Source organism: Acinonyx jubatus, chromosome A2 (genome assembly GCF_027475565.1).
Source record: "Acinonyx jubatus isolate Ajub_Pintada_27869175 chromosome A2, VMU_Ajub_asm_v1.0, whole genome shotgun sequence".
NCBI lineage: Eukaryota > Metazoa > Chordata > Mammalia > Carnivora > Felidae > Acinonyx > Acinonyx jubatus.
This window is the reverse complement of record NC_069383.1, coordinates 92,745,226-92,772,271: the sequence shown is the minus strand read 5'-3', so window position 1 is coordinate 92,772,271 and position 27,046 is coordinate 92,745,226. Positions and strand designations below refer to the sequence as shown.

General features: G+C 40.7%; 1 protein-coding gene and 1 long non-coding RNA gene across 2 annotated transcripts in view; one reads left to right on the top strand and one right to left on the bottom strand.

Annotated features, from left to right (window-relative positions):
• The window catches only part of POU6F2 (POU class 6 homeobox 2), a 487,233-nt gene that overhangs the window by 457,312 nt on the left and 2,875 nt on the right, over positions 1-27,046 (bottom strand). The gene's annotated exons all lie outside the window — the stretch shown is intronic.
• On the top strand, positions 1,284-26,633 carry LOC113602982 (uncharacterized). The gene is made up of 3 exons (XR_003424490.2): positions 1,284-2,404; positions 18,101-18,153; positions 26,383-26,633. It is a non-coding gene; the product is annotated as an uncharacterized LOC113602982 (long non-coding RNA).

Sequence of the window (27,046 nt, the reverse complement as noted above, 5' to 3'; positions counted from 1 at the left end):
GTGCTGGAGAGGTGACATATCAGAATTATTTCCCCCACTCGTTGACCTGCAATGGTGCCACATTCTTAATGTTTTTAGCCAAACACTGTTATTGGAAAGAAGGAGCAAGGTTTTACATACATGCTGCCTCCTTCAAGCTATGAACCACTGTGAAATAGCATTATCATGACAAGCTCTCTTGATTATATTATCTCCAGGCTCTAAAACTCTATAGACCAAGACATTTTGAACAGTTGTCCCATTTTAGAGAAGCAAACATCTAATATAAAAAGAAGAAAAAGAACTAGAAAGCTGCAGACAAGTTCTGCCCCCAGATCCATCAGCATTGACCCGGGTCTCCCTTAAACACAAGCCTTTTGTACCTTCGAGGCTGAGGACATTCAGTTGAAACTTTCTTCCCGCCTCCTCCCGAACGAAGCTATCGGTATCACTGACCTAAACCCCTGAACACATGTTGGGCTTTCCAGATACAAATGCGTATCTAAATTCAAGTGTAAAGTAATACCCAAAGATCTATAGTACCTTTACTCATAAAAGCCACACCCTCTTGATCTTATTCTTTAAAATGAGATATAAAAATAGCAAATAAAAGTTCCAAAGGGGGCCATCTATAAGCAGTTTGTATTTAGAATATGAGCCAATAGTCAAGTGTATAAACAACAGGTACTCAAAGTAGGTGTTCGGTGAAATAAACCACAATGTCTCCCATGGACGCAGAACTAACCAGAGGCGGGAAACGGTAATGAATTAAGGAACAATTCTGACAAATAAGAAAGCCAACCTTTGAGAGAAACAGCAGATCAGAGCACAAAGGGGATCTTAGGATCTCACTCATTTCACTAAAGAAAACACCATAAGGCTTTCTCCCAGATTTATGCAGCAAACCCTCAGATGACAGTTTTGTGGAAATTTTCCTATTGGCAGGCATTTTGAAAAATCAACAAAATACCTGAAGAAGAGCATTCATTTGCCACTTCATCTTGGATCATTATAAGAACATTCTCTCAGCATCTTGACAGTAAACAGCAAACAGGGTAACACAACCCCAGAGAGTTCATGCCTAGAAGAAAACCCCAACATTTGATTTAAACCATGGCATTGCAAAGAAAACTTAGCTGAAGTGACACGCATAGTTTTTATAGAACTTGGCAGACGGAACACTTAACAACCTAGTTCTAACTCTGACTCAGCCACAGATCTCCGGGGGTACTATATGAAACAAAACAAAACAAAACAACACAAAACAAAACAAAAAGCCCTAATGTCAGTCCTTTGACTGCATCTCCAAACAAAGGGAAAGTAATTAGGAAGGTGTGGTTTGCAGATTTTTGTGGGGGGTTTTGTTTGTTTTTTGTTTTTGTTTTGTTTTGATTTGTTCTTAACAAATCTGGGCTCTGTTATTAATAGCCAGGACGAGGAATTTGGAAACGTGATCAGATTTAATAAGTTTATGGATGCCCCTGACCCCCCACACTTTCAAAGTGGACTTCCCACCTCTTGTCACGTCCCCGAAACCACAGAAATGTTGGTACAGAGTTCCTGTCCTTTACAGATTATTTTTCAGGTGGAAAAAATCTGTGATTGTGCCTTCCACCATTAAATATTGTCCCAAGTGCCCACCAGACATTAAATAAATATTAATTTGGGTAAGGATATCTGTGCAAATGCTTCTTTTCCACTGGATGCCAAGACGTGATGAGGAGCTCCAATTATTCTTGAATATAAACCTAAACTTGCAGAGACCCGATGGATCCTTTGGAAGAGAAAGCCACTCTTGACGTCATTGTTAAGTGGCCTCATAAAAGTCTGTGCCAAAAGAGAGAAGAATCTCAACACTCAACACCAAACCGGGGAGTTGTCCATTTGCCCGCATTTGTACTTGGTCAGCCCTGGCTCACATTCACTTCAGGAGCCAAACAGACAATAACAAAAACCCCTACCGCTGTCGGTCAAGATCACACGCGGCTTATCAACCAAACCTGGGCACGTGTTCCTCCCTCTTCCCCAAAAAGCATTCGCAGTAAACCTCCACGCAGACAAAAAGCCTCCGTGTCCCCACTGCTTTCGTGTGCTGTGGCAGGAAGCAGTCGTCGGCTGCGTTCGTGGAAAATAACAACTGCAGACACATGCCATAATGTTCCAGTGGAAATCAAACTCTGAGAAATTTTTTAAATGTTTTCAACACATCAGCATGAAGCATCGACCTAGTTGGAATCACTTAGATCTAAAGCGAATGCACTGATTGTTTTCACAGCAGGCTTTTCTTCTCGGAGCTGAGACGGGCGCACTGGCGCGGGTGGCGCGGAAAGGTTTCCAGCCCCCTGCCTCGGTCTGCTATAGCCTGTGACTCGATCAATACCGGGGTGAGCCGCAGAGGAAGCTCAGGGAAGATTATGAAGATGAGGTGAGTGACAGAATTACCTTACAGGATTTGTTCTTTCTCTCACCTTGAATCTCATCTGCCTCGGACAGAGATGGAACACCATCAGGGTGCAGACTAAAAGGAAAGGTGGACGGGGGCAGGGGGGGAGGCGGTGAAGGGCATTAGACATCACGTGAGCCGAGAGCCTGGCCATTGTGTTTCTTTCCATGTTATAACCATCAGGAAAAGACAAGTCCTCTAGCAACTGGGGGGTGGGGGGCGCCCCTGGTGATCTTGAAGGCCTGGCTTGCGGGGGCCTGGCACACACAGGTGCACAGTAATTGGCAGCCATGATTTTCAGTATCTTGTTATTACTGTTAACACAATTACTCTTCCGTTTTTACCTTTTTACCCCAGGCAGGTAACATTCATGTAAATATCACACATAAAGCGCCTACTTTCCGGTTAAAACCATGGGATGGGATATAGTCGGGATCAGACGCGTTTAGCTGCCCCTGACCAGTCACCCATTTATTGAGGGCCTCCTCTGTACCAGACGCTGCCAGCCCACAGTTCTCTTCCCCTAAGCCAGAGGTCCAAGGACACCCAAGCGATTGGGTCAGTTCATACAGTGGGTTTGTCCGGCAGCTGAACCGGGCACTGAGGTGAATACAGCTGACTCGTATTCCATTTGTATGGAAGTATGTAAGCAAGTCTTTAGGAAACTCTCCTGTGGCTTCCTGATGTGTTTGAACTCTCCTGATCAATTGCACTGAGTTGGTAACGTGTCTAATAATCATATTAACAATAATACGTCCAAGCTATAACCAGTTAGACAATCCAATAGTCCAACCCTGAAGCTTGAGATTTCTTTGAATTTCTCTAGAGTTTAGACAGTGTCTGAGAAATTCAATGGTATTATTTGCTATTGTTTACTTGAGCCACTGGATGAACACAGAGAAAAGTAACATGTTTCCAGGGTTATTTTCACCAAAACATCTGAATGATTCCTTTCTGGGTCATCTTGTTCTGACTCTTTTTTTTTTTAATATAATAATGTTTATATATTTCATTTTAAAGGGGATACCTGGTCATTGAAAAATGAAGAAACATGATTCCCCACACCTAGAAATTGCCATGGCCCAAATTATGGTTATTTATTTGTGGTCTTTTCTCCTACACACATACATTTTTGCTTTTACATAATTCTTATTTTACTACATAAACTAATTTTTTCCACATAACATGACGAATTATAATGGTTATTCAATTTCTTTGAAAATGTAATTTTAATGTCACATGATCTATTACCTTTAATATATTTAACCACTGTCCTCTTTTAAGACACCAGATCTTTCCTTTTTTGTGTGTGAATGCTAATATAAAGCAACAAAAGAGAACACAGTTTGTTCACCCAAATCTCTGATTATTTTCGAAATGGCTAGGAATACGAGGCCAAGGGCCAAAACAAGTTAATGTTTTGTTCGTAGTTTATTTCTAAAGTATCCCTTTTCACTGAAATTTCAGAATTTAGGAAAAGAAAAAACAGAAAATTTTCTCAAAATATCCCACTCTTAAAAGATTAACATCTTATTATTATCTTGATGGCCTTTGTAGGCATATAAAACTATGTATACATGCATCTTATGTTTTCATAGTATAATATAGATTTCAGAATATAAAATTAAGCACTTAGTATAAAATTAGTTTTATAACTCGCTTTTTCCAGTTAACAAAATAACTGAGATTCTTTCCATGTCCTTAAATCTCAAATTCAGAAACAAAAGATAAATAAAATGTGCTGGCTTTCCCTAAGTGCTCTGCCATAGATAATGAGTAAGAGTGCATATAATTAACAGCAACTCAGCCAATTTTAAAACACCATCTCTTGTGATGTGACTTAGCATTAATAACCTGCTCCTCAATGAAACCTTCACATGTCGATGCTAAGGATGATTTGGTAGGAGAAGAAGGAGAAGGAAAAGAGGGAAGAGCATATGGCAGGGAAGGAGGAGATAACCATCAGGAAATATTCAGAAATTCTCCCTGAAGAGAAAAATAAACTTAGTGCATTATAGAAATTGATCAAATCAATAAATTAACAAAACCGCAGGTCAGTAATTATTTTCCTGCCCCCAAAATGTTATTTTTCTCCCTAATACTTGTCAATCATTGACCTCAAGGCAAAGGTAGTACTGTATTAAGAAACTGTTTTCGGGGCGCCTGGGTGGCTCAGTCGGTTAAGCATCCGACTTCGGCTCAGGTCATGATCTCACAGCCCGTGAGTTTGAGCCCCGCGTTGGGCTCTGTGCTGACAGCTCGGAGCCTGGAGCCCGTTTCGGATTCTGTGTCTCCCTCTCTCTGACCCTCCCCCGTTCATGCTCTGTCTCTCTCTGTCTCAAAAATAAATAAACATTAAAAATAAATACATAAAAAGAAAGAAACTGTTTTCAAAACTCCTGGATTTTGCCTACAGAACAACAGGATGAGAGTAGTCACTCTGTTTTGTTTTGTTTTATTTTCTATGATTCATCAGCTACAAAAGAAAATACAAAAGTTGCAGAATTATTGCTTGGTCTAGGTATAGTTTTGAGGGTACGTTGTTCCAGGCAAAGGTAAAATTAGATAAGTTATATAATATTATTCTAATTGTTATTATTTCTAGGTCTTCTTTGGCAAAATGTCAAAGAGTAACATGATGTAGCTCCGTTGTTTTTACCATAGAGTAGTTTTAATCCTCATCATGGCTCCTAATCCCTATTACTACTATGATCTCCATCACCGTCATCATTATCACATCACCACCACCAACTCCACCATCATTTCTACCATCAGCATCATCCCCATCTCTTTTTACCCCATCACCATCCTTGTTCTCCACAAGATGACCATCCAACCTTCAGAACTTAGCTTAAACGCGGCCTTCCCCTAACCCCTCATCGAAAGTAGGTTTTACACCTCCAATCATAATTCACCATCTTAGCAAAATTTTTTATTCCCGTCTTGGTAGTTACTACAGTTTAGTATTTTTCTTTCTTTTTCACTGGTTTTTCATTTCTTTCCTTATGTACACAGCAATCTAGATGAGGACGATGACCACAATTATCTCGGTTATCATTCTCTCTCTCATACGTTATGTAGTGCCTGGCCCATAGCCAGTACCCGATAAAAATCACATGAATTAATTAATCAATCATCACTGAACGGTCTTCAGCTCTGATTATGAACTCTAACCTAATGCAAAAAAAAAAAAAAAAAAAAAGACAGAAAGAAAAGGAGAAAAAAAACCCAAAACTGGCTGTGATGCAAAATGATCTTTCTAGTATCTTTTGTCTCAGTACGGGAATTGAGTGCTACTAGACCCATAAGCGGTCATTTTTAAACTGTCTGCAAACCATACAGGCACTAACAAGTACAAGCATTGCATAAGGGCAGAGGAAGTGGCCTTTTATGTGGTATGGGTTGAGGGGGTGAGTGAACTATTCACCCAGAGACATCTCTCCCACCTACCCAATGTGAACTCTCTATCATCACATTAATATTGAAGGTTAATATACTATAATACCATGAAATTCCTTTTAAACTATAAATGAACTATAAATGCTATGTGGTAGTTCACATATTAACACTTAGGTATAAATTCATTTATCAGTCTATTCAAACAAAGAATATGGAACATGTCATTTTTGACTTATATCAGAGGATATTAAGACTTCCTTTAATACCACACCCCCACCAGCACACTGCCCCCTTTCCTTGGCTTTCTGTTCATAAAGCTGAATTACAAGAAGAACTAATGAGCACCTGGGTGGCTCAACAGCTTAAGTCTCTGACTTTTGATTTCACCTCAGATCATGATCTCAGGGTCATGAGGTCGAGCCCTGTGTCGAGCCCATGCTCTGCATGGAGCCACCTTAAGATTGTGTCTCTCCCTCTCTCTCTCTGCTCCTTCCCCACTCTCCCTGTCTCTCTCTCTCTCTCTCTCTCTTTCTCTCTCTCTCTCTCTCAAAATAAAATAAATAAATACAAGAAGAACTAAGATGAAGTGTAGTTATTTTTCTTGGCTTCAAGAAACTGTCAAAATTTTTGTAATTATGAACAGAAAAAGAAAAGTTATGGTATCTACTTTAGGCAAACAAAGCCATTATCTTTCATCTTTGGTTGCACAAGGAGAAGAAAACATATTTGTTCTATGTCATTGTCTCTAGGACCTTCTCACATAACCAGACCATCTCTTGAATTGATCCCTTTTTTCAAAATACACGTATAATATAAAAGTACCCCCGACAAAATAATAGTAAGTATAAAAGTGGCTTTTAGAAATATTAATGCCTGGGTGGCTCAGTCAGTTGAGCGTCCGATTTCAGCTCAGGTCACGATCTCATGGTTTTTGAGTTCGACCCCATCCAGCTCCCCGCTGATGGTGCAGAGCCTGCTTGGGATTCTGTCTCTCCTTCTCTCTACCCCACTTGTGCAAATGCTCTCTCCCAAAATAAACAAGCTTAAAAAACTTTTAATATAAAAAAGAAATATTAATGTCATAGTGCTACTAGCAAAAAGGTTATTTAGCACAGATTTGTCATTATAACTAAAACATATGTTTGTAACTGGATGTGTCTACCAAATTGGGGGGCCAGGGTCAGGGGGAGAGAGTTAGGCATGGAAAGATCATGCGATGAATGTTACCTCTTCATAGGCTAGGATGGCTAGCAAGGGCTTATTTTAGATGGGAAAAAGCCTGTGGTTCCCAAAACAACTGTAAGTTAACCAGTTACATATATAGTATATTACAACATGAAAGTTGACACCACATACAGAAATACTAAATACCACATATGCTCGAGGGGTACAAGTTATAGTTGCTAGGGGAGCTGTAAGTTCCGAATGGCAATAAAAATGGAGGAACAACAACCTGCACAGCCTTGGATCATGCCTTTATGGAAACCCTATGCATTCATACGCTTGACAAATCCTTATTGAGTGCCTACTGTGTGTAAAGCATTGTGTTAGAGGCTGTGGGAAAATATGGCCCTTGCCTCAAATAGCTTATAAGCAAATATATCCAGTGGGACTGCACAGATCGACAAAGAATGGGGAATTCCTTCATCTGGCTAGAGTGCAGAAACCTTCCACAACATTCTTCAAATGTCACGTGGAGAAGTCTGTAAAGCGGAAATGTTATTAGAATCGACCCCCAAATGCCCACTACTTCAACTCTGTCACCTGTCTCCTATAGATAACCCTCTAATGCCCATTACTGAGCTTTCCACCATTGGGTCTTTAAGCATAACGGTCCACCTTTCTTCCCTTGCTTCCTTCCAACTCACCCTTCAACAACTAACACAATTAACGTCAAAGCATGCTTACTGCCTAAATGTTTCTCACATTCCCCTTGCATTAAAAATACTTTACAGAGCCTCTCAATGCTTATTTATACATGTTCAGATCTTCTAATGTATTTCTATGTGTCCCATGAAATCTCAATAAATATCAAAATGTACCTATGTCTAGATATACGTATGTTTTTTGAACATGAGACATGTTACGTATCACGTAAGCTCCCTCTCTCTTTGGGAGTGCCTGCAACCCCATCTCCCTGAGTTGTTAAAATTCACTCTAGCACACCTTAATCACTTAAGACAGCTCAAGCTAGAATGTACCTGATAAAGAATATGGGAGAAGATTCCTTCCCTGACTCCTAACCTCAGGACGTTTCAGGGTCTAGGTGATGTCACGGGTAATTTATTAACTGAGATGAGTGGTAGAGCAATACATAACTACATACATTGTTCACATGATTGTTTGGGGTGGGGGTGGGGGCAGGCAGGGGTGGAGAGGGGGAGGGAAGGAGGAAAATAGAAAAGACTCAATCATTATAAACATGGACAGAGGGGCGCCTGGGTGGCTCAGTCACTTAAGCGTCCAACCCAGCTCAGGTCATGATCTCATGGTTTGTGGGTTCGAGCCCTGCATCAGGCTCTGTGCTGACAACTCAGAGCCTGGAGTCTGCTTCAGATTCTGTGTCCCTCTCTCACTCTGCCCTTCCCCTGCTCGTGCTTTGTCTCTCTGTCTCTCTCTCTCAAGAGTAAATAAATGTTTAAAAAATTTTCAATAAGTAAAAAGTGGAAGAGAAAATAGGATATAAAGTTAATCTTGCAAAGAAGAATCTCTGTTTCACACCTTTTTCCAAGCCAGTAAGATATTATGCTTGGGGGCCAATCAGATGTGGCCTAAAAGCCATGACATAATGCCCAGACAACGGGGTCTTTCTCACCCAGGTTTGGCCACTGACCTTGGTCCAATCATTCCATCTCTTTGAGCAAAACAAGGGACTTGGGTCAGCTGGACTTGATGACTTCTTTCTTCTACAACGTCTAAAACCGTGTGAAATGTATACTTCTGTAGAGGAGGACCTTATCATATCTGCTCACGTGTGTCCATACCCGCTGTCCATGCCATAAAAGCTGGGATCTCGTATTCCCAGGGCCTAAAACTTTGCTTAACCAGTATCCCCAAATACTTACCAAATGACTAAATTGTTTTCACTATATGCAATACATTTGTGTTCGGTGGGTCTTGGTTTAAGGCTGTATGTTTAGTGTTGGCACCACAGCATATAGCAAGGACAACCCCTGAGAGGTTACCATCAAAGGGGAAGTAGAACACATGTTTACAATAATCCTAACACAAAACAGAAGGTGGATGCCAAAAGGAGGCACAACGTGTTCTCAGGGTTCAGATGGTTAGGCCAGTGGGCAAAGGCTTCCTGGAGGAGCTGTTGTTTCAGAAGAATGAACAGCATTTAAATAAACAGAAATTTGGTGCAAAGTCAAAGGCATGGAGGAAAGAAACTGCAGATGTTTGAGAAAAGGAAGTAATAGTCTAGTTCATCTAGACTAGACTTTAGAGTCCTGGTGGGGGCAATGAAAGAACACAAACGAACTTGAAAAGAGGGTGGGGCCCCTATGACCTCATCACCAAGTCTTTGAACCATGGAATGTTTTGGGGGATGGGGGGGGCGGTGGGGAGAGTCCACTGAGAGCTGTGTCATAAATAAATTATCCAATATTTTGGCTTAGTAGTGGATTCTACACCCCAAAGTTTCCACTGAGGCACCAGGAGCTACCATGGAGGACAATGTCAGCACAGAGCAGGTGGGAATCTGGGTTCCTCCCCAACTTCCATCAGAGCTCCACTGCCTTTGTCTGCTGTACATTTAGGGCTTTCATGTAAAATGTATTTGAAAGTAGAAATGTTTGAAGGCCACTGATGTGGAACAGAGAGACTAGAGGGTAGTTGTTAGTTCAGTAGTCCAGGTGAGAGGAACAAAAGTCTGAAAGAGAGGGAGGAAGCAAGACTAGACAAAGAGATTTCCAACCCAGGTAGATCCTATGAGCTCCGTCCATTCATTAAATGTGGGAGGTGAGGGAGAGGGAAGAGCCAAGGTGAATGGAAGGCTGGGCCTACTCCGCAGATATAAGTAGGTCAAGAGGAACAAACACAGAGTCAGACTGCCTGAGTTTGAATCCCAGCTCAGCTGCTTACTTCTATTGAGTCAGATACACACATAAAGTTAAGAACACTATCTGGCACACAGTGAGAGTTTAATAAGTGCTCATCCTTATTCTCTTAGGTGGAGTGGGTTTGTAGGAAAGACTTGTTTAGGCTCCAACATGATGCTGGTAAGGGGAAAACCAAGTATCCAGGTAGATATGGTCAACAGATACACAGAGAAATGCTAGTTGAAGTTACTGAAGGTGATGAGAATATAGAAGAATATAGAGGAGAACCAAGGATTGAATCTTGGGGAATGCCTGTTTCGGGAAAGCAGAAAAAATAAGCAGCAAGTTAAATAGAATGAGGGGTGAGAAAACTAAGAATATAAGGTTAGGGTCAAGAAAGCCAAGTTGTGGGGCACCTGGGTGGCTCAGTCGGTTAAGCGCCGACTTCGGCTCAGGTCACGATCTCGCGGTTCGTGAGTTCAAGCCCCGCATTGGGCTCTGTGCTGACAGCTCGGAGCCTGGAGCCTGCTTCAGATTCTGTCTCTCTCTCTCTCTCTCTCTCTCTGCCCCTCCCCCGCTCATGCTCCGTCTCTCAAAAATAAACAAACATTTTTTTAAAAATTTATTTTTAAAAAAGAAAGCCAAGTGGCTAAGGAGCTTCAAGAAGTGTGGTGAGTGATAGACACACAGAAGGCAGAGGTGGAGGGGCATTTCCATTTCTTCCACAAGGAAAATTCCCGTAGAGAGGGAAGGCACAATAAGTCAATGGATGACAATCATAAAAACAGAGAATGCATAGTAGTGGTCTCTGTGCACCAAACACTGCGCTTCACTCTTTGTATGAATGATCTTAGTTAATCCTCCAAGTAACTCTCTGAGGTGGCCATTGTCATCACCCTACTTCACCACGTCTGTCATGGGCACTATAAAGAGCACTCATGTATGTCAGCCTTCTAGTCCCGCTCTGTCCCTGTGCCCTGTGATTTGTAATCAGACAACCACCTTGTTTCTGTGTCTAAACGCTCCCTTTGCACCCTGGTCCCGGTGACTACGTCTCCTTGCTTAAATTCCCATCCCTTCTCCCTCTGGGTCAGGCATAATTCATTCTCCTTTCCATTGGCCCCTTCTCTCCCCTGGAAGCTGCCAGCTGCTGGTCCCTCTGCCCCCATGACAGCACACCCCTACCTCTCCTATTTCCAGGCTGTTGCTTCTCCGTTCTTATCCACGGGCCCTTCTGCAGCTCAGAGCGCCCATGCCTTACTGAAGGGATGATGCGATATTTATCCAATTCTCAATCTAATATCAAAATCACAATGAGATACCACCTCGCACCTGTCAGAATGGCTAAAATGGACAACTCAGGAAACAACAGGCGTTGGCAAAGATGTGGAGAAAGGGGAACCCTCTCGCATTGCTGGTGGGAATGCACACTGGTGCAGCCACCCTGGAAAACAGTATGGAGGTCCCTCAGATTTAAAAATAAAATTACCCTAGGACCCAGCAATTGCACTACTAGGTGTTTATCCAAAGGATACAAAAATGCTGATTCAAAGGGGCCCATGCACCCTAATGTCTATAGTAGCACTATCAACAATGGCCAAACTGTGGAAAGAGCCCAAGTGGCCATCAAGTCATGAATGGATAAAGAAGACGTGGTAGAATCATATACAATGGAATGTTACTCAGCCATCAAAAAGAATGAAATGTTGCCATTTGCAACAACATGGATGAACACTAGAGTATATTATGCTAAGCCAAAATCGTATGACTTCGCTCATATATGGAAAGAAAAATACCATATGATTAAACTCATATGTGGAATTTAAGACACACAATGGGTGAACATAGGGGAAGGAAAGGAAAAATAAGATAAAAGCAGAGGGAGACAAACCATAAGAGACTCTTAAATACAGAGAACAAACTGAGGGTTGCTGGAGGGGAGGTGAGTGAGGGGGTGGGCTAAAGGGATGATGGGTTTAAAACATAAAATAGAATAAAATAAAATAAGATAAAATGTTTTTTTAAATATTCAATTCTCAATTAGCAAAGGAAAATTGGGACTAACGAAGAAGAGTTGGCACTAACATAATTGATGGGTCTGCCTTTGCATTAGCCTCAGATTGAATTCCAGGTGAACAAAGTTTGTTCAGCCAAGTCCACAAATGACTTTAGGAGAGACAAAAGAGATGAAGATTACCCAGGGCAGTAAATGGCACCGAGGAATGAATGGAGTTAAATTCCTCCACCACCACCAACCATCTCCTCCCTGGGGTAGGGTCGGTGGGGGGAGCCCAAGCCTATAGAACATGCTGTTACTCTTGTGTATTAAGAGGCCAGATGCTTTGGGGCACCTGAGTGGCTCAGTCAGTTGGGCAACCGACTTCAGCTCAGGTCATGATCTCGCGTTCGTGAGTTCGAGCCCGTGTCAGGCCCTGTGCAGACAGCACGGAGCCTGGAGCCTGCTTCAGATTCTGTGTTGTCCTTTCTCTCTGCCCCTCTCCTGCTCGTGCTCTCTCTCTCCCTCAAAAATAAATAAATAAACACTAAAAAAAAAAAAAAAAGAGGCCAGATGCTCTGCAACATGCACTCAAGCACCTGACTTTCTATACGGAAAACTGACTTAAGACACATGCATGCATGCGTGTGTGTTTGTAAAATCCTGAAATTCAAATATCCATGTTATTCAGTCTCACTGTGGATGCTGGACAGACTTTCCTTTAGGGTCATTTTGGAACCATAAACCTAAACCTGTCACCCATGAAAACTTCCCATTTTGTCCTGAGACAGTATCCCTGACATTTTCATGGTTTTCTTTTTGGATACCATTCGTATTTCATAACATTAAGGGATTCTAACTGGAAACTTGAAACTCATAACTGTTTTGCATGAGACTCATCCAAACAATCAACACTTCGTTTTTTACTGATCTGCCAAAACTCTTTCTTTTCCTAATTATGTCTGTATTTCTTCTCCCTCAATTTGTCTGCAGAAGAGTAATACTTATTTCATTAAAATGAGCATACACACACACACATATACATATATACATACACATATTCTCTTCATTATTATGTTTAAATTCAGCAGGAAAACCAAAAAACACTTAGATGTCAAATGTTCAGATATTGCTATTTGCTTATGCCGCAGAAATATAAATCATAAAACAGTTCATTAACATAACTTCACTTGTGCGTTATTTTGAGAAAATTTTATTCAGGAATGAACTAGAGGAGTCAAAACTCATGCCCTTGTTTTCTAAGTACCGAAACAATCTCTTCATTCATTATATTCCTTATTCATTAATTTTTTCAATTTGTAAGCACATGTGTAGTTGCCGGTTTAACAGGATATTCTGTGGCCTTTTGTATTAAAAGTTTTAAAACACGATTTGAATAATCCATATCCTAGACTGTAAGAAGATGAAAATTATTCACAGTCAATTGATGTGTGGTGCATAAAATACTGCTAAAGCGTAAAGCAATACAAGCTTTCCACCCAGAGTAGTATTTTAAGGACCATGTGTATAGGTGGATAAGTGGTAGAACAGATTTGTTTTTTACCGCTAAACAAATACAGGAATATTTTCATGAAACCCCTGAAAATGCTACCGGACTTGTGAGATGTCCCTTAGTTGTGAGGCTTTTTTTTTTTTTTTTTGATCATGTCTTATTTATTTGATCCACATACAACTTAACATCCAGTCAATATAAACTTCTGAAACACAAATGTTGTGTCCTCATTTTCCACTGCTCTTTTGTCTTTTAAGTCCGCTAAATAGGACCTTGGAGCTCTCCTTCCTTTTTTTACAATTCAACATTCATATGGGGCCAAAAATAAGCATCCACTGGATATCATGGTGACAGCTGCTTAAATTAAATGCAATATGAAATACGAGTAAGAAATCACGGGTGAGGAAGCCACTTTCTTTTAAAAAAAAATTTTTTTAACGTTTATTTATTTTTGAGACAGAGAGAGACAGAGCATGAACAGGGGAGGGTCAGAGAGAGGGAGACACAGAATCCGAAACAGGCTCCAGGCTCTGAGCTGTCAGCACAGAGCCCAACGCGGGGCTCGAACTCACGGACCGCGAGATCATGACCTGAGCCGAAGTCGGCTGCTCAACCTACTGAGCCACCCAGGCGCCCCTCCTTTTAGACATCAATATGAACATGGAAAATAATAATTTTCAGGTCCCATTTGCATATTCTAAAGTGAAACAAGTAGAAGAACACACACACAAAATTCCCAAAAAAGGAATTTTGAGAGGGAGCTAAATGGAGCAAAGGCAACTCAAGACTTCAAAATCACCGGACAAGACAGAACATTCTACTGAGATATAAATGAGAAGAGGGACAGCTGTGATAGAGGAATCATTGGGAAGCAATAATTGAGAGCCCAAACATGCCAGGGGGTGTCTCTAGAAAGACTTAAGACTTATGGGGGCACCTGGGTGGCTCCATCGGTTAAGTGTCCAACTTCAGCCCAGGTCATGATCTCACAGTTCGTGAGTTCGAGCCCTGCATCGGGCTCTGTGTCAACAGCTCAGAGCCTGGAGCCTGCTTCAGATTCTGTGTCTCCCTCTCTCTCTGCCCCTCCCCATCCCCTCAAAAATAAACATTTAAGAAAAAAAATGAGTTATGGAAAGTAGAGGCAGGGGAGGGTAAGATGCTGAGTATAAAGAGTCTAAACTGGGGTGCCTGGGTGGCTCAGTCGTTAAGCGTCAGACTTCAGCTTAGTTCATGATCTCAGGGTTTGTGAGTTTGAGCCCCGCGTCAGGCCCTGTGCTGATAGCCTGGAGCCTGCTTCGGATTCTGTGTCTCCCTCTCTCTCTGCCCCTCCCCCACTCACGCTCTATCTCTCTCTGTCTCTCAGAAATAAATAAATGTAAAACAAATTTTAAGAGTCTAAACCTGTAGAGTCTCTAGGAACTCCTTCAATTAGTCTAACATGATTATGGGCCAGTTTCTCAGAGAGGAAAATGGAAGGCAGGGAGGAAAGGAGAGAGAAAGGGAGGGATGGAGAGAGGAAGCAAAGAAGAGATAGAGATAAAAGGGCAGCACAGGAAAGAAAAGGAAGTGTTCCTGCAACAGTCTGGACTGAAAATACTAAAATCCCAGGACCTTAGTTTGTCCAAAACCCTTTGGAATCTGACTGACAATGACTCCAATAAGATACCAACCTTGCCCATTTCCTGCAAAAATAAGCCACATGATTGCCCAGAAAAAAAAGGGTGTAGTGAGGCAGGGAAACTCCGATTTTTGGCCTCATGTTTGCACGCGAATGGACTTCTCACACATGAGGAGAAATTCTGTGTTATCCTGGTAAGTGACAAGAGTCCAATATTCATGGTCCTCCACAGCCATAAAGAATTTGAGTTTTTCCCTCTATACCCCATTCCCCTTAAGAGGCAGAAATCCTGCATAAATGGGACTCTTCATCAGACCCAAACTTTCCTTTGGCAGGCTGTCCTGAAATCAAAATGTAGGGTCAAGAGCAATGAATGGGCCTATCTGGCTGCAGATGTGAAGTCACATTTTTCAATGAGCTCTGTAAGTAATAAAGGGAAAATAAACTCAGGAATTAAAGAAAGGATCTTATTAATGGCCCGCTAAAACCCCAGTAGAATAAAAGAAATGAGCACACAGGACACCTATTTATTTTATATTAACATCTAATCACAATTTTTCCTAAACTTAAATCATGGCTAGTGGATCAGAGACACACTCTCCCTTTCATTTGCTCATAAATATAATTTGAGCCCCTGTGCTGTAATTGGCATCAACATCACGGGCTGACTTTAACCAAATAACCAGGAGGTAGCATGGTCCCTTGCCTTCAACGTTTCCTTTAAAACTCTCTTTCTAATCAAAATTTGGTCCAACTGAAGAAAAAAAAAAAAAAAAAAACATGGCTTCAAGACATATTGAAGGAAGAGAGGTGCGAAGAGGTGAGAAACCTTCAAATATCTTGATGCTCGAAATCTTCAACTCCTATCCTTGCGTACTTTCTTGCATTCAGGCATAAACCTCACTTTTTTGTGTGCGCCCTATTGTCAGATTTGATTTGCTTTGTATTTGTTTCTTTGTGGTCATGACCATCATCCTATCCTGCCATAAGAACGTGCAACTATTAGGGCGCCCGGGTGGCTCAGTCAGTTCAGCGTCCAACTTCGATTCAGGTCATGACCTCAGGGTTTGTGGGTTCGAGCCCTGGGTCAGGCTTTGTGCCGACAGCTTGGAGCCTGGAGCCTGTTTCAGATCCTGTGTCTCCCTCCCTCTCTGCTCCTCCCCCACTCACACTCTGGCACGCTCTCTCTCTCTCTCTCTCTCTCTCTCAAAAATAAATAAATATTAAAAAAAAAAAAAGAATGTGCAACTACTATGGACTCATGGATTTATCATGTACTAGGTCCACTGGGGTAAATATAGGAGAGAAAATGAAAGAGTTGAAGATAAACAGTGTTCATGGGTAAAATAAGAAAATTCAGTTACCATTAAGGCTTCTATAAGACACTGTTCAAGGAAGACAAACTTCCTGGTGGCATTAATATCTTGACATTCAGCACTCAGACAGATTTGATTGGCCTAATGCAGGTACATGGAAAAGTTAGTTTATCACCCATATTATGGTGAGTGCCAAACCACCCATCAGGCTGGTGTGCTCTGAATTTGGCACAGAAGAAGATAAAATAGCACCTTGGACCATCTTGTTGTTGCTGCTTTTCAGGCAGCACTATGTGTCCCTGTTTCTAACTAACAGAGCCGAGGAGGGTCTACAGTTCAGGAAATGGACAAGAAGTGAAGCTTTGAAACATGCACACTCCCCCCTCAGGTGCATTAATATGAGGCTTGGACGAAAAGTGGGCCAAGAGCACCTTGTAGACTCTGTAGCTGGGTGTGCACCTGGCTTTTACTCCCTCTCCACAAGCTTAAGCCAACGTCTTCCACTGCTGGGACCCTGCGGGAGGTGTTATCGAGACTCGGTTCATCTGTCTGAGCAATGACCCTGTCTCCTCCCCTTAATGCAGGGTGGTCTTGGAAACGAGGGGTGTAGGTCCGGAAGAGGTGGCAGGTCAACCTAGACGATGTGTTCCACTACAGTAGGTGACAAGCTTGGGCAAAAACGTTGTCGTTACCAAGTATTCTGTTCACTTCTGCTGTTGCAAAGCAGTAAGTACTCTGTTGAAGACCATGGTGGTGATTCATTTCACCAAATCGCCATAGTGTCTCCTAACCTTACACCCTCTATAGGTGTTTACATAACTGAATTTTGTGTGAAGGGTAAAGAGATGTTTAAGAATAAACTCCACTTGGTCCTACATCTCTAACACACAAATGCAAACAAAATTAATGTTTTGTGAAAGTTTTAAACTACTGGGTAGATTTCTCCTTTTCAGCCCCATTCTCCCCTCCAGAGCCACAAATATTGAAAATGCCACTCGACAGGAAGAAATTTAATTGAAAAGAGTTAAGCAGGGGAGAAGGTACCCTTTATTTAGCTTGATGTAAAAAAAAAAATAGAATTGATATAGGAGAAATGCCACAATATTATTAAAAGCTTTACAAAATTTGAGTTAAGAAATAGCTCCTTGATAGAATCACTGATTTCCCTCCATCATAATCTGTAATTACAGAAATATAATTGAGTTATAAAAATTAGTTTAGAAGTGTCAATGCCCATTTGGCTAGACTTCAGCTGAGTTCTTATGAAGAATGAATAGAGAAAACAAGGCCATCTAATAAATTTAACACTCTGATTTCAAATTTAAGCAAGAATGTTAGTTTTAAAAAGTACAGATAGAATGTTAATTAGCTAAAAGGTAAAAACAAGAGTTTCTGAGACCATTAATTCAAATAGTGAAGACAATTATAAAATATAAACTTGTTTTCTATTTTATATATTTATATACTACATTTTACATATAATATAGCATAATATAATATAATAAATATAATATAATATATAAAATATAATACAAAATTTGTTTTCAAAACTTTCAGGCCTTCCCTAAAACTGTCTATGGGAATTTTGTTCCTCACACACACACAGAACAGCACCCATTGGGCACTCTCTTTAAGGTCTGTTGCATCTGAAGGCACATCTCCCAGAGCACTAATAAAATGGAGGCCAGGGTGACTCCTTCTTTAATAGGAGCAACTGCTTCCATGGAAGCTTTACCAGAGAGCACCAACTCACTCCTCCATCCTTCCAGTCATCATCTGTTCTATTGTTCTAGGTTTTGTAACAGAATCATTTCCCAGACCACCACGGACAGCCCAATCATAACAGGTAATGATAGCAATAATAAAATTCATATGTAGGAAATGAATAAGTCATGGATTCTTAGGAAAAGGAGGAGGAGGAGGAGGAGGAAAAAGAGAGGCAGAGAGAGAAAGGAAGGAGGAGGAGGAGGGTAGAGGCTGGAGGGAGGGGAGACGGGCGAGAAGGAAAGAGGGGAGAAACAAAAGACATTTCTGCAATACAATCTGCCTTCATCATGAGATGAAAGAATACTAAGAACCATACTTTCCACAGGTAACATTTAGGGCCATGTTTCAGTTGTGTGATTTTATGTATGATTAAAGGGTTTACACCTTGGCTTCCAACATCCTTAGTTCAAATCCAGCTTTGCCAATTGCTGTCCAGGTGACAAGTGACCCTGTGCACTTCCTCAGCCTCCTAGTTACTAAAATGGGAGGTAGTAACAGTAACTACCCCACAAAGATATCATGAGGATTACATTATGTTTATAATGTTCTTGGCACCTGGTAAGTGCTTACGAATTGGTAGATCATTATTAGTGTTATTTTTAAGATGGCTAAGTACCTAGCTCTCTTCTGGATAAAAAAAAAAAAATGCTATCAAACATTATCTCAGAGGGGCACCTAGGTGGTTCAGTCGGTTGAGTGTCCAGCATGACTTAGCTCAGGTCATGATCTCGCAATTCATGAATTCGAGCCCTGCATCAGGCTCTGTGCTGACAGTGTGGAGCCTGCTTGGGATTCTCTCTCTCCCCTTCTCTCTCTCTGCCCCTCCTGTGCTCTCTCTCTCTCTCTCTCAAAATAAATAAATAAACTTTAAAAAATTATCTTAGATATTCAGCAAAGCTTACAAGATTCTAGATTCCCACTGAAACATACAACACACACACACGCACACACACTGATTCTTCTGCTGTGGATTTCTGATTTTGTGTGTGGGGGGGGGCACCTGAGCGTGCATCAGGGGTGACATTGTTTAGTCTTTATTGTTTCATTTTATTACTTAAAATAACATTCATGCAATTTAAGAGGCACTATAATAGAGTGCATTAGAATCACCTGTAAAACTTCTTCAAAATGCCCTTACCCAGGCCCTACCCAGACAAACTCAATCAGAATTTCTGGGGATGGACCTTGCATACCAGTGGGTTTTTCCAAGGTTCTCCCGGGTGGTTCTAGGGGGCAGCCAGGGTTAAGATGTGGAAAAGAGGAAAACGGTGAACCCTTAGAAAGGATTTCTAGGTTCAAAACTCACTTATTTTATTCACTGGCAATATGGCTGTGAAGAAGACCTATAACCTTCTCTGAGCCAGTGTCCACTGCCATTAAATGGGAGGGATGATTTGCGCCTAACTTCTTAGAGTTGTGGGTTTCAGATGAGAGCGCTAAGACCAAAGCGTTGCTCTGCAGTTTGTTTTGGGAGTCAGTTTTGAGCTTCACGTGCAGAACCAGCTACTTTTAAACTTGTAAATGACACATGATTGTTTCCTGGCCAGGTTACTTGTCCCAGCCTCTGTAGGGAAGAAGGGAGAGCGGAGGAAGCATGCACCGCCCACCCCCCAACCAGCAGCTCCCCAGAATCAGTTCTGGGAATCTGGGCTGGGAAAGATGGCCCAGGCAGCTCATACCTCCATCTCATACAAATAAGATTTCATTTACCCACTTCATTTTCTCCTTAGTATACGGGAAGTGACGTGGTAAAGATGAATGAGCACAGGATATCCCAAAAGAAACGTTCACATTCTCTTCAGTATTTAAGGAGTACATGTTTTGTCCACCTTACCAAAACCCTAAATTACCTGAATTCAAGGGCTATGTCTGATTAGGTTTGATTCGGCCCTTCTCCTGACTGCATTATTTAACCTATGAATCATGGTTGAAGGATTAGTCTGACAATATGAAATATAGAAAACAGGAATTTAACTGACATTAATGACCATGAATTTCTTCTGGTCTCTTTTTCACTAATCTAGGTATACTAACTGAATCATGCATTGGAAACATATATCTCTGTCAATTATCTTAATAAATAGCAGTGAGGCCCATGAGAGAAAATAAGTTATGCATTTTGTTCAGCTGAATTGGTGTCTTAAAACAAACCCAAAAGTCTGAGAGCCATAACGTATCTGACTGAGAATCGGCTCCCTGTGTCATTATCTCTTGTTCTTACTTCTTTGTCACTAAATACACTATTGTGATTTTTATTGCTACTTTCATTGGCCTGAGTGTTCAATATCGAAATGATGAATAAGTATTCTTGGGGCATAAAGCTATCCCTCTCTTCTAAGATCACTCATCACTTTCTCTTAGGAGACACTACCTACGAGTTCTTTTGGTAAAGCAAACTCCGCTTAGAAGATTCCGGAATTTTTTGTGTGTGCCAAGAGGGATGAAACACCTCTATTTGTTAGTCTTATTTCAGAGACTGACTTGTTTCTGAAAAGTTAGATGTTCATCAAGAGAGAACTGGTTAGGTACTGTGGCGATCAGTTTGCAATACACACAAATATCGAATCATGATATCATACACCTGAAACAAATATAATGCTGTATGTCAGTTAGATCTCAATAGAGAAAAGAACGGTTTTTAAATAAGTCAGTGTATATCCATGAAAGGGAATACTATAGAGAAGGATGGAAATCTATTCGTAATAATATGAGATGTTCAAGGTATCTTTTTAAAATGTGAAAGTTGTAGAACTCTGTCTACAGCACGAATCTGGAGTGTTTGAAGATTTTCTATGCTCCTATGTGCATAGAAAATTTCTGGAACGATATAATACATTATTGATGACGGTAGAATGATGGAGTAGTTCAGTTTTCACTTTATATTCTTCTGTGTTGTTGCTGTTGTTTGTTATAAGCACACATTACTTTTATAATTTGTTTAATAAAAAATTTTAAAAGACTCTTAGGATTCTACTAGGTGCCTTGTCCCGATGGCATGCATATAACAACTGTGCTCACGTTCATGTTCTACTCAGACGCTCCACTCTTCGCCTGAACTAGCTGTTTAACTCCTATTTGATGGATAATGGTAGAAAGAGAGAAAACAATCCCAGTTGGTATGTTTCAGCACTTGTAGCAAGTAGCTCTGAAATGGGAGTAGAATGCAAAACAAAGCATCCTTGTTTTTGGAAGGAAATTACCATACCATGTAATGGCAACATCATTACCAGAATAATCATCCTTTTTCAGTATAGTGATCAACTATGTACTCAAATTTCTACAGTTGATTTCTAGAAGTTGTAAAGTGTTTTTCCATTTGCTTGAACAACTTTCTTGAAATGAAGAGTATTTTAAATAAGCACCTACCATAATTTTTTCAGGCATGAAAATTGAAAACAGTTAAAATATTTTTATATTACTAGGGGTTAAATAAGTATTCTACAATGTCTAGGGAGTATGTGTGCATGTGCGTGTGGGTGTGTGTGTTCACTAATTACATTGCCTCACTTTCATTTTTACTCCAAATCCTTTAGTCCCTGGAAATCTACGCATAGATTCGTTTACACATGGAAAAAGTTTTCAAAAAAGGAACAACTTGGGGCACCAGTTGGGTGTCTGACTTCGGCTCAGGTCATGATCTCACAGTTCCTGGGTTCAAACCCCGCGTCAGACTCTGCTGAAGGCTCAGAGCATAGAGCCTGCTTGGGATTCTGTGTCTCCCTCTCTTTCTGCCCCTCCCCTGCTTGCACTGTGTCTGTCTCTCTCAAAAATAAATAAACATTATAAAAAAAATTTTTTTAAAGAAACAACTTTAGTTAATAAATCAAGTATTCGCATTTTGCCAAGAAACACAGTATAACTGCCTTGGATTTGGACAATAATGTTCATCTTTGCTCCCAGAAACCTTTTGAATATTATTATGAACGCCTTTACATTAGCAACATTAGTGAAACACTCCGAAATACACCTCAAATGTATGAAAATCAACTCTGTTAGAGAGATTTGAACCGGAGAAAATAAATACAGCCAGTGATGTACTTTTCAGACCCTTGAACACCATCTGCTGATATGAGCAGTGAGAAATTTTCAAATTTGGGGTTCTTCTAACACAGCCAAATTTCCAGAAAATCTCTTCTTTTCCCAAATTCTGACCTGGGGCATTTCATCCTACAATCACTTCTGCCTCCCGTTCAACCAGCATCTTGTCAAATCTGGCTGCAAGATTAAGTTTCCAGATTCAGAATTCAATATTGTAACCCTAAGGATATAAGATCCAAGCTGGAACATTCTGTTTAAAAAAAAAATGGATAAAATTGTTTCAGCCCAGAGACCAGAGTTTGCTCTGACCATAATGATGAATCATCAGGGCTGACACTAAGTGAAATGAGCTTGATGTTCTTGGCTTTATTCGTGCACGTTAAGCAGGGGTTTACGTTTGTCCCAACTCTCAACCTTTTGTCTAAAAGGTTGAGAGAGCCTTGTTTTCTAGTATTATTTAAGGCTCACAAAATTAACTGGCTCTATCTGTCTTTTGACCCGCCATAGCCTAGGACGGTGTACCTGGCCCCATTCTTGCCCACGCTGGCGTCCAATTTTCAAAGAATACAACTGACAATTTAAGAAATATCTACTTTTTTTTTTTTTTAACATACCTTCAATATCAACTAGGGTTTCTGACATCCATGTCTCTCTGCTGGTGTAGTATTTTGCCTCTTACTCTCAATAATAAAGTATTACATTTAAAAAAAAATCTGTACCTGAATTCTGCACTGAAAACGAACCTCTCTGTAAATGATGCACTTTGTTTTTAATAAGAGGAGTTGGTCTGAGTACTGATCAATGCGAAAAACACCACTGAAAAAGTATTTAATCTTTTTAAAGTAGATCGGTTTCTGCAAGTGTTTAGGTCTTAGGTGTGAGACATAGATGTGTTCTTCTTGAAACACTTTGTAATTATTCATGAACAATCAAAGTTATAAAACATGCTGAGTCAGCATCATATTAGCCACGGGAAACATCCCTTTTAATAAGGCTGTTCTTCCACAGCACCTAAGCACTGGTTAAACTCGCAGAAAGCTCCCCAAATAAAGGGGTCCTTAATCTTGAAATTCGTGTTCCGCGGCTCCGTGGCAAAAACACTGTGAAGCTTTTCTTTCTTTTTCTTTTTTTTCTTTTTTCCTTCTCCTTTTTGCTTTGTTTTAAAACTGTATTTGTCTTGTCCTAAAGTAATCATTTCTCTGCTTATTTCGGTGATCTAAAATCGCCAGACGACACGACATCAGCTTACAAAACAACAAAAACACTAACTACAGAATCCAGAGTGTCGGTCAGTTCTCTGCCTCCGTCTTGCTTTGTTTTGCTCTAGGTCTTGCCTTTCTCTCCGGTGCCCTTTGCTGCCTGGGCAGCCCACGAGGATTCACTTTTCACTTATTACTCATCACACTGACTCTGGATTACAGCGGGGAGGAGAGGGAAAGCTGAGGGGAAAATGACAGTGAAGGAAAAGAGCAAAATACCAGAGCAGTGCGTTTGAGTAACTATTTCCTTTTCCTTCACTGAAGGTGTGGACACATTTATTTGCATCTTTGACCTTAAGAGGGGGGAGCTGGGAATTGTACGGGCATCTTTTCCCACGGAAAGAAGCCACCCCCTTGCACGGGGGCGGGGGTGGTAAGGAGGACGGAAAAGAGGTGAAATTTAGAATATTCTGTTGATCTTCATTTTTCTTTTTTTCTTGTTGTTATGGTTAGAAAAATGTGACTGAAGGGAAAAGGGTTACAGTTCACCCGGAATCAGTACCAAGTATCAACAGCTAATCTCGGTCTTTTAAAGAAAGAGTGCTTCATATCATGGGGGGTTTAAAGCCAGTGATAAAACAAAAAGCTATTTTCTGAAGCCAACCAACTTGAAAAATAACTGGTTTAACACCTCGAGAGCTGCCTTTAGTATTAATAATCAGAAATGCTTTCAAGTATTTTGCCCTCCCTTGCATAAAATGGTTTTATATTTAGGAGTGGTGGCTCTGAAATAACAATAATGTGGTCATTTATTGCTGGAGTAAAGAAAACAGCACAAGCAGAGAGCAAAACAGGAAGAATGTATCCCATAAAAATTAGGCAGTTTTCACCTATAATTGGCTTACGTTGTAGAAGTGGGAAGAGCAAGAAAATAATAGAAAGAAAAATGACTCTTAGTGAAATGTAATGACAGGTTCTCACCGCTCTTTCTTCAGTCTAGGGTTCAGAAGAATTGTGCAAAAGGCAAAACTGGCACATATCTTGATTATCATTTTGGACCAGCTCAAGGCAACATGACTCAACACAGTATTGACATGTGATCCCAGAGCAAGTTTTGACTCAGTAATTTACTCTATTGGGCATACGTTTCACCTCCTCCCTGCGCCCCCCCCCCCCCCATAAAGGAAGGAAGGCAGGGAGAAAGAAAAGGAAGAACATAAATGAAGGTGTGAAATTATAGTGAGAGCAGCTCCTATCTCCCAGGTAAAAGTTTGGCCACGAAATACAGATGAGTTTAAAAGTTGTGTCATTTAAATTTTCTGCTAGTGTTCAGATTATGGTCAATATTTACCTTTTTGCTTATTTTTCTTCAAGTCCGATCCTTTGATATTGGCATTTTATTTTCACAACCTTACCCTTTACTCAATCAAGTGTTAGAAAAAAGCAACAGCTTGTATGATATCACAATGCAAGGGAGAGTGGAGCTTTTCAATATTTGCAGGCACGTGAGTTATATTCTAATTTTGGCAAACAATAAAGATGAAAACAGAAAGATGCTTTCAACTGTCTGGTAAAATGCAGTTTACATAAGCAAAGAGACTGTCAACAAAAGGATCCTTCCTTCACCTGTCTCCTGAACAAGTACCACAGATTTGATATACATGAAACACATTATATTCAAACTGTCTTACATTGAACATGCATATTTCAGTGTTCCAGCAACCTCTCTCTATATTCTAGCGATGTGAATCCAAAAGCTTTAAATTCTTAAGCACTGAAATGTATACTTGGATAGAGGGAGTTTCATTAATTGATCTTAAAAACAGAAAAGAAAGTATGGTTTCAAGACCAGCTTTCCTGCTCTGGTTTAGTATGAATACTGACCTTATTGTACAGTATCATTACGATACGGATACACCCTTACTTTAGTGAGCAGGACTGGCTTTACCATTTAAACACCTGCTCAGGTAGCATACTGAACTTCAATTTAAAAATATTTGAAAGGTAATAAAAATTGAGTTCATCCAGTAGAATACAAAAAGCTAACACCAACTTTCCTCTGAGTGGAGTATTGAGTCCATTAGAAAGACATAGTACAAATCCACAGTACAAATTCCTTACAAAGGAATACTAGCACCATTTCGTATTCAGAAAGAATAATCCTTCATTAATTTGTTTTTTTTTTTTAGTAAACTGTATACTCTTCGCCTAAATGCCCTCAAAAACAGGATTCTCAATTAAATCCAAACAACAATTTCGCCTCACTAACATATATAAATTTGGTGAAGTGATAGGTTGGTTTCATATGAAAAGGGCAGTCACACCTACAAAAATGAGTTTTTAGAGCATACGAGAGTTATGCTTGGCATGTGTGAAACAGGGTGAGGTTAGCCCTAAGGTTTAATGTTTATAGAAAGGGCATGAAAATCAGTGGAAACGGACTGAGACTAAGCAAGTGTGTTATTTACACACCCTGGGGGCCCCTCTCCCTGGGCCACCTCCACTCCCTTTCAGCTTGAATATGGACTAGTTAAGCACGTTGCTCTGAGAGCCATGTTGAACATTCTCGGGAACAGGGTATAAATAAACCCACATGCAAAACTGCTTTACAACCAGAACAATGAAATATTTTGGGGTTTTAAAAGCTTCACATGAGAAAACATGCACCGAAATCCTATTCAGCCAAAGGCACTTTCCCTCCGTGCCATTAGGACACACTCTCGAGCACTGTCTCAAATAACTGCATTTACTTCCGAACGTGCCCCCTTTAAACACTTTGAATTGTCTAAATTTACCCTGCGGGGAAAAAAATACCCATTTTACTGGTAAGGTAAATTGCAAAAGCTTTGGACTGTGCTTCCTGTCCTACCAAGGATGGTTTCTCCGCTCTTCTGCCGACCCCTCAGCCATGACCCCTGGAAGCATACCCATGGGCGCTTTTACCCGGCGGTGTCTCTCCCCATTCCTAGCAAACTCTTAGATATGCTTGATAAATATTTTTATCTCATTTGCCTCATCTGTTGTTTTTATTAACAACTAATTTAATATCCTCTGTTCTGTAATATCTGCAGAAGCCAGTATAAGGAAACGCGCAGCCAGCCCAGACCCTGAGGCCTGTGCATCAAGATGGCAGGCTGGCCAAGGGTCCTCTGGGGACAGCAGTGCCAGAAGGAGGATTGGACACGGTGACCCGTCTGCCTGAGATGAGGGGGGAAAAAAAACAACATCAACCAGGAGCTCTGTAATACTGATGAACTAATCTGTCACTCACAAGCTCGGGTCTGCAAAAAAGAAAACTGCAGTAAACATTTAATGACCATGAGGGGTGAAAATGCGAGCCTTCATTTTCAAATGCTGTTCAAACCTATGGCTCAGAACCTACTTAACTGGTTAGTTTGCGTTGATTTGAAAAATCGTCTGAAGACCACAATCCACCCTATAGTTCCAAGGGTTAGGAAGTGTGCCACAGATAACTATCAAACATCCAGCTGATTTCCAAGAACTGTATGAATGAACCAAGTTTCTTGATCTTGATATCCCAGGCAGGGAATTTGTTCTTAAGTACTAGACTGCTTAATTGCTTGGGGGAGAGAAAATCCTGGGGGAAAGACATTTATGAGGCAATATGTGCTCCATAGAGTCAATGCACTCTCTCCAGCTGGATCATGGCCAGCAACGCAGAGAAGTCTACTCTTCTCTCCAGTAGAAGCAACTGGATATTTGATCTTAGAGATG